The sequence below is a fragment of the Betta splendens genome, chromosome 11 (assembly GCF_900634795.4).
Source record: "Betta splendens chromosome 11, fBetSpl5.4, whole genome shotgun sequence".
Taxonomy (NCBI): domain Eukaryota; kingdom Metazoa; phylum Chordata; class Actinopteri; order Anabantiformes; family Osphronemidae; genus Betta; species Betta splendens.
In genome coordinates this window covers 7854434-7861804 of record NC_040891.2, presented here as the reverse complement: position 1 = coordinate 7861804, position 7371 = coordinate 7854434, and the positions used below count along the sequence as shown (strand labels likewise).

The window sequence follows — 7371 nt, the reverse complement described above, 5'->3', positions numbered from 1 at the left end:
GCCATCCAGATGCCCCCGTCCGGAAAACACACACCGGCCTCTTTGTTTGCTCCACTTGAGGTGTAGACACATATACAGATGCGCACACTTAAACCAATTCGCCAACGCAGATACGGCCCGGCGACTCAGCCGCCCGCCTGATGAGCGTACAGGAATACACTTCCTGCTTCATCCGCCTGCTTTCGCTCACTGCCACGTCACCGGGGCGAGAGTTAAATTGGAGAGGACTTAATTTCCTGAAATGAAATGACTGTCAACTCAACTCGGCTCCATCGTCTCAGGAGGGCGTAAACAAAATAAGCCGCTCCTTCCATTCTAATAAGCGGCGGAGTGAGTTTGAAATATCAAAGGCAACCGTGGTAAAAGGCATCGCTCTGAAATGAATTATGAATGAAGGCTTTCTTTGATCTGGGGGATTTGCAGTTAGCCAGCAACATGTAGCTGCCGTGCATGTCATCACGGCCATTAAGGAAGTGCTGACGTCTGTGTGATTAGGCAGGACAAAACAGCAGGCACCTGCGTGCGAGCCAGCGCGTGCGTCCTCCACATCTGGCGGATCCGTGCGCTGTGTGTGCACGCGTGCACGTGCATGCTGCGGGATGAGAGCGTGCGTGTCTGCGTGGTGTGCCGGCTGTCTGTCCTGCCTCGAGGGGAGATAGATGGCTGAGTGTTGTTGTTGTCCAGAGAGCAGACACTCAGACAGCCGCTCACACATGATTAATTGTTTCCTTGTTGGGACTGGGACCAGTTGACTGTGCCTGGGCCAGGGCCTCCCACCCAGCCTTCATGTGTGTGTGTGTGATGAAAGGCAAAGACAGTAAGAGAGAGAGAGAGAGAGAGAGAGAGAGAGAGAGAATGTTAGGCCCCGTTTTATGACTTTGTCTGTCATTGTCCTCTCTTTTTAGACATGTGCTATTGTTTTGAACGCAGCCGCACAGAGAAGCTGCGAGGTTTCTGCTTGAATGTGGTGCGGATGATGGATGCGATTTGAGGAAATAAATGTGTCTGGCAACCTTTTCATGCTCGCCTGCATGGCATTGCGCAATGCTAAAGGTCCTTAATGAACTTTTTCCGGCTATTGATCGCCCCGTTATCTACAACGCGGATGCGGTGGCGCTCTAATTACTCGATCCAAGTGATAGGAGCTCGACTGTTGCCTTGAATCGTGGCCTGCACATTGATTCCTCATAGGTCATCACAGCTCAGGTTGATCTGCGGTGATGCTGGGTTTCATAGGAGTGCATGAGTGAGTCTGATGATTGATTAATTACAATTATCAGAGGCCTGATAATTCAGCAGAGATGATAATAACATCAAGTGTGCTTTATTGCTCTGGCGGAAAAAGCCTCTCCTGTGTCTAAATTGTCCCCCCTGTTAATTTCTCTTCTTTCACTGTCCAATGCTTTTAAGTGCAGCAGGACAGATGGATAGCTGATCAAACACCGGAGGTCTGGGAGGGAACGAGGGGTAAAAAAAATGGGAATAAAAATAGAAAACAAACTCTCTAATTGCCAGGTATCACGGAGGAAGGAGGCACAGCAGGGGGTGTTGTTGCCACGGACGTCACGGCTAAAAACACGCTGCCATCCTCGCGGGGCCGTTCGGCTCCGTTGCACATTGTGCTTAAAACGATGGCACGAGGATGACTCACATGCACTGATTCACTTTACATTAGACCCCTAATCACAGCAGCTATTATCCCCACTTTGTTTTGATACAAGTACTGGACTCCACCAAGATGTGTTAAATAGATGCAAACCGTTTAGTCGGTGAGCGTTGCCACTTTGGGTTGTTATTTCACAGCGCAGGCGACTGGGGCCTCGTGCTGCATGAGCTGATACTGGTTTTGGTTGTAGTTGTGGAACTGGGAGCCATGCTGGAACTACCCAGAATCCATCAGTCCTTTTAGGCAGGATTGGTTCTATGGGCCATAGGTTGCCTGCGCTTTGCTCTTTAACTTTTGTGAAATTGTCCACTTGTCAAACGCCTCGCGAGATGGCTGAAGCGGCGCCTCGTAATCCGTCCCGACATCAGACCGTAGCCTTGTGTTTTCTCAGTGACTCAAGCACCAGGGGATAGCGTTAAACTGAAACATGCCTAGCCGTTCCTTCCCCGCGCGCCAAGATGTCAGAGCGATTTAAAACGCAGACGGGTTTAAGCGACAGTGAAGCCACATCGCGGTCCCGTACTGTCTGAAGCATCCGGTGTCACGTTCACACGCTCCAGTGAATTTATCCTTATTGCAGCTGAGCTGTGATGCACGTGGTGAATGGATTCCAGTGCAAATATACAACCAGAGAATGGTTAGCTAGTCCGATTATTATCATTCAAATCCTGCTTGTACACGGAATGTGCAGCATTTTCCACACTTTTCTGTCGCATCTACTGTATATATCAACTGCTTTTAATTCTGCATCCACATTATTTGTAGAGTAGGATCTCAGGGGGTCCGCCGTGTCTTCTGATCTCATAGAAAAGGGAAAAACCCATTCAAGAAAACACGATCATTTCGATGAGGATGAATGGGGCTAAAAAAGTGGCTTGTGGTCAGTCCATACTGGTTAATTGAGGCAGTTAGGGGAGAAGAGACTTGAAAGCCGCAGTCCTCCTTGACACTGATGGCTGTCCTATAAGGGACCCTCAGTAGAGCCCTCAGGTCTTTTGATAGGGCACTCGCCAGCGTCCTTGGGGGCTGTTTCACCCCCCACAATAAACAGGCAGCCCTTTGTCACCAGGAGTAGGGGGGTCTGGAGGGTTGCTCCTCGTTATTATTTTCTAAAGTAATTATACCTTATTATCTGTGTTTACTTTAGCGGGGGTGCGAGTGTGCAGGTGTGGGCCATTCGGCAGTGGGTTGGCAGTCTCGCTGGAGAACGCACCCCTGAGTGTCCTTTTTAATTTTTTTTACTCTCTCTCCTCCATCGTTACTTGGAGGTTTCGGGGGGTTTTAGTAGTAGTATTCTAGCCCTGCCGCTAATTTCAGCCCAACAAAAGAAACATGCAATTAGGGCTATTATAGTAGCAGCTGCATGCTTCCTAGCTGTGCAGCAATAGCTTCGTCTTCTCCCGGGTTCTGTGGAGATGGGATTGGAGAAGGGGAGATGCGGAGAGAACAGGCGCTGCAGCGGTGGGGAGAGCTGGAATGGTCACAGTAGCCTCCAGTGTGAGCTTTAAAGAGAGGAAAATACAGCCTTGGAGACTGGTGTGTTTCTTCAGCGTAGACACGGCAGGGACTCTCGCCCACAGGCTCATGGGCCTCGAGAACAATGGATCTGCCATCTCCCAATATGAAGTGTTATGAAATAGTCCTCGCCACTGTTCCATTGGCCGCTCTCTTGCATGAAGTCATGTGGTCAAAGGACTGCGTAGGCTGAGAGAGAACAATTTGCAAATAAGAAAACGCTTTCTGAAGAATCACTGCTTTCAGGCAGGCAAGAATCAGTTTACACAATGTGCAGTTTCCCCAGACTGAGTTCTGTGTGAAATTTTCTCTAGACAAAGCCGCCGAACTATTATTCTGGAAAAGCAATTCACTGTTCAAATATGTCAGAATTAGACCTTCCACTGATTTCAAAATATTCTCCCAGCAGACCATTTAGCTCTTTCTAAGTCAAAATGAATTATGTGGACCACAAAAACGCCTGCACAAATTAAAGTGATGATTAAATGGGATCAACGAACTTCTGAAGACACAGAAAAGCCTGGTGATCTGTGAGGTTTAATATTGAGGGCCCATTGAGGCCCTCACACTGCCGAACACAAGGGACCAATCTTACGCTCTCAGCACAAACAAAATGGTCACAGGTCCTCCTCTGTTGCCCTCACTTACCGATTCTCTCACTTCACTGACTTCCCAACCCTTAGAATAATCATCTGGCCCAGGGCCAACGCCATAAACAGATAAGAATATCTCAGATGTGCAAGTCAGAGGTCTTAAGAGTATTGTTAATGATCATGTCACCTTGTCTGCAAATAAAGCCTTTACTTTCTTGAGTGACGTGTGCTGCATGTCAGCAGCAGCTGGAGGTTTGTCTTTAAATAGAGACGGGCGATTCACTCATGAGAGCTATTGGACTGTGATATGCGGCTGATTGAGATAATAAGTAGTAAACAGGGATTTTGTATTTTCCCAGAAGAGAACAAGAGATGGGCATGAGATGATTGTCAGCGAGCATTCAGTTGCCAACATTTCAAACGCTTGACCTAACGGATTCCCACTTCCACCTTTTCATGCCAAACTCTGAGTGTAACACTTTACAGCATGGAGTGATTCTTTCCAAATTTAAACTGATGCAAAACAGTAAATAAGAGCCAAGTGGTAAATCTGTATCACAACGGAAACATTCAAAAAGCTGCAGATAAAACATGTGCTGAATGTAAGTAACAAATAAAAAATAAATGCTGAATTTATTGAATGTTATGTTTAAACACATACCTGCCAGTGTGATGCAAAAACCCAGCAGCACAAACCTCTGCTTCTAAAGTGACCATACATACCAAAAACTATGATGTACAGACTAAATAAATAAGGAGATGATTGCACCTGAAGAAAATAGGAATTGGACTTTACGCCTAATTATATATAGAAAGGACATTTCCAGGATAAAAGTTTCACTAAATGGAAATACTTAAGTACAAAACTGTACATAAATACAGTACTTGAGTAAATATGTTTAGGTTACTTTCCACTTTTGCAAAGGATAGCAATGTTGTTTCAGGATGAAAGCTGCTCTTACAGCTTTGGTCTTACCGGCATCCATTTCGCCTCATTAGGACCCTGGGACTGAGAGTCGACAAAACACTGAGAGAAATCATTTTGCTGGGGGAGTGTGGCAGGGATAAATTGGCCTCTGGTTCAGTACAGGAGTCCCCGCTGTGCCAAGCGGAAGAGAAGGGCCTGGCTGGCAGTAGGGGCAGGCCCAGGCAAGGCAGGCTGGGAGGCCCCATGCTGAGACCCCCCCACTGCCTCTGACAAACACGGCAGTGGATAATCTCTCCTTCAGGGACTCAGCCCTGCGCTGTGGGGCTAAGAGGGAAGGGAGCTGTTATATAGCACAGTGTAGAGGAACTGGCTGTGTATGTAGCATGCAACACAAACCCGTTTGCTTTATGTACTTGCACTGTGCACGATCCCGCCATTACTTTTTCATGATCTCTCATGCAGATATCAGTTTGACAGTTTTAATTACCACAGCCTTACATTAAGTATGGTTACTATATAGCGAGCATAGCTATCTTAAATAAAATCTATTGAGCCACTGCACTTCAGTAAAATCATGCGAAGCTCATGCAGCCCAAAATAAATGCATGTGTCAAAGGGCAATAACAAGCTGCAATAACAAGTGGATTGTAATGACTTGGTAAGTCCTTCTGTGGAGATTAACATGTCTTACAAGGTATGTAATTCATAGATGTTTTATCCAACCTCTGACTCAACTCCCATAATAAATCCAAGAACCACATAGATGAATTTAGATTACATATGCAAGTATAAGATAACATGGACTGGGCTGGTTAAATTTAGCTAAGGGTTTTTGCAACAAAGATGAATTGGAGGTACAAAGCCAATCAAGATGTATTCACTCACCACCATAGCTTCCTCAACTTCAGCAGCATTCCTATAATTACTAAAGAAATGTAATCAAGTTACAACAGACTAGAAGAAAATCTGTAGGTGTTGCGCAAACAGTAAATTACCTCTAGATGTTATGCTCTAAATCTATAAAGAGTAGTTGGTCAGTAAAGACACTCAAAAAAGGATTTTCTCCAAACATTTAGTTAAATTTTTTTTACAAAAAGACAAACAAATCAGTTCTGTTGTCGTGTGGTCGACAAGAAATATTGACATATTAAAGTCCCTATCATGCGCTCTTGTATATTCAAAGATCCCATCAGCTGCTACGACGTCTCCATCTTGTAGCCATGTTTTTCCAGCTCCGCTCTGCAGGGAGAAAAAGAGATCAAGTCAGTGGAGATGATTACAGGTGGGTGGTTAAGGCATAAGTACCCTCTGCTATTGATTGTAAGAACCATTAAGAGATGGGAGTGAAAAAAATATATAAATATTGCATTATGCGCACAGCTATGGATTTGATGATTACACATATATGGCGTCTGTGCCCTTTCACAATAATGATATCGTTAAGAAACACCTTAATAGCATGGCTTTCATAATTGGTCTAAATAAAACAGTAGCGTATTACTGACTAAAGTGTACTCAAATAAAAACACACCAGCCACTTAGGGGACATTGATTATTCAATAAGTGTAACTACAGGCCTATAACGCATAATAGTTATAATTACAACTTTATTTAAAACAAGTTTTTAATATAGCAGCAAAATTATTTAAAAAGACACACTAATGCAAAACTGACAAGAAAATTTATGGTAAGAAATCTTTTTTTTTTAACTTAGCATTTTACACACTCCTGTGCAGTCTCTAGCCTAAATTACAAATTGGATAACGGAAATCAAAGTAATCATTTCATGTTGTATGTTGTACTGTTTGTACTTTTTCTTATCTGAGATGCACCACCTGCCAACAACAAGTCAAATTCCTCATTCTATAAAGTTCTCTACAGAACCTGGCATTAAGCTTTTCTGATTCTGATCCTGATCTGTAAACACGTGTGTGTGTGTGTGTGTGTGTGTGTGTGTGTGTGTGTGTGTGTGTGTGTGTGTGTGTGTGTGTGCTAATGCTTGATATTATCCTTCTGGATTAATCCGGCTGGTTAGAGACAACTTCATGTAAGGGACACTTCACCTTCAGTATTTATAAATCAAACCACTTATGTGCCATTTACATAGGGTTAAGAAACTAATTAAACTAAAGACAGTAAGTAAGTATTTCTGGCATTACCTCAGCTGATTTGAGAAGTCATCTTCTACGTTGTCATCATCCCAGTTATCCTCCCACACATGCGCATCTTCATCTTCATCCAGACCCGTCCAGTCTGTGGTATTTTTACACGATAAACAAACATGGCTAGAATAATATTTAGGAGTTGGACACATTACACGCACAACTGGCGGCCTTAATCTCTTGGTCACTAAAAGACTCAGGCTAGCTTGATTGCTAACTTTAGCTAAAGAGCTACACACAAAATATGTACACAGTTTAATCCACAGGTCAAATACAACCAGTTGCTCTTGACTTAAAAGACGGAGAGCTCAACTGAACAGTCGATTATTGTTTCAGATACACAAATGGGCCGTGGCTGTGGCAGTACCAAGGTCTAGAATAGCTAGCTATGTAGCTAAGCGCTAGTGTGGCTAAGCTAGCTGAGTCACTGCTGCAGGACCCAGCACCGAAAACCTCTAAATCGTTCGCTAAAGTCGGTAGATTTTCTACATAATGCGTAAACGACTT

The 7371-nt window shown here is 44.2% G+C and overlaps 1 long non-coding RNA gene across 1 annotated transcript; it reads right to left on the bottom strand.

The window, feature by feature from the left end:
* Positions 1 to 5758: 5758 nt before the first annotated feature.
* On the bottom strand, positions 5759 to 6961 carry LOC114865858 (uncharacterized). The gene is made up of 2 exons (XR_003787572.2): positions 6862 to 6961; positions 5759 to 5941 (listed from the first exon to the last, which is right to left on the bottom strand). It is a non-coding gene; the product is annotated as an uncharacterized LOC114865858 (long non-coding RNA).
* Between the last annotated feature and the right edge of the window lie 410 nt (positions 6962 to 7371).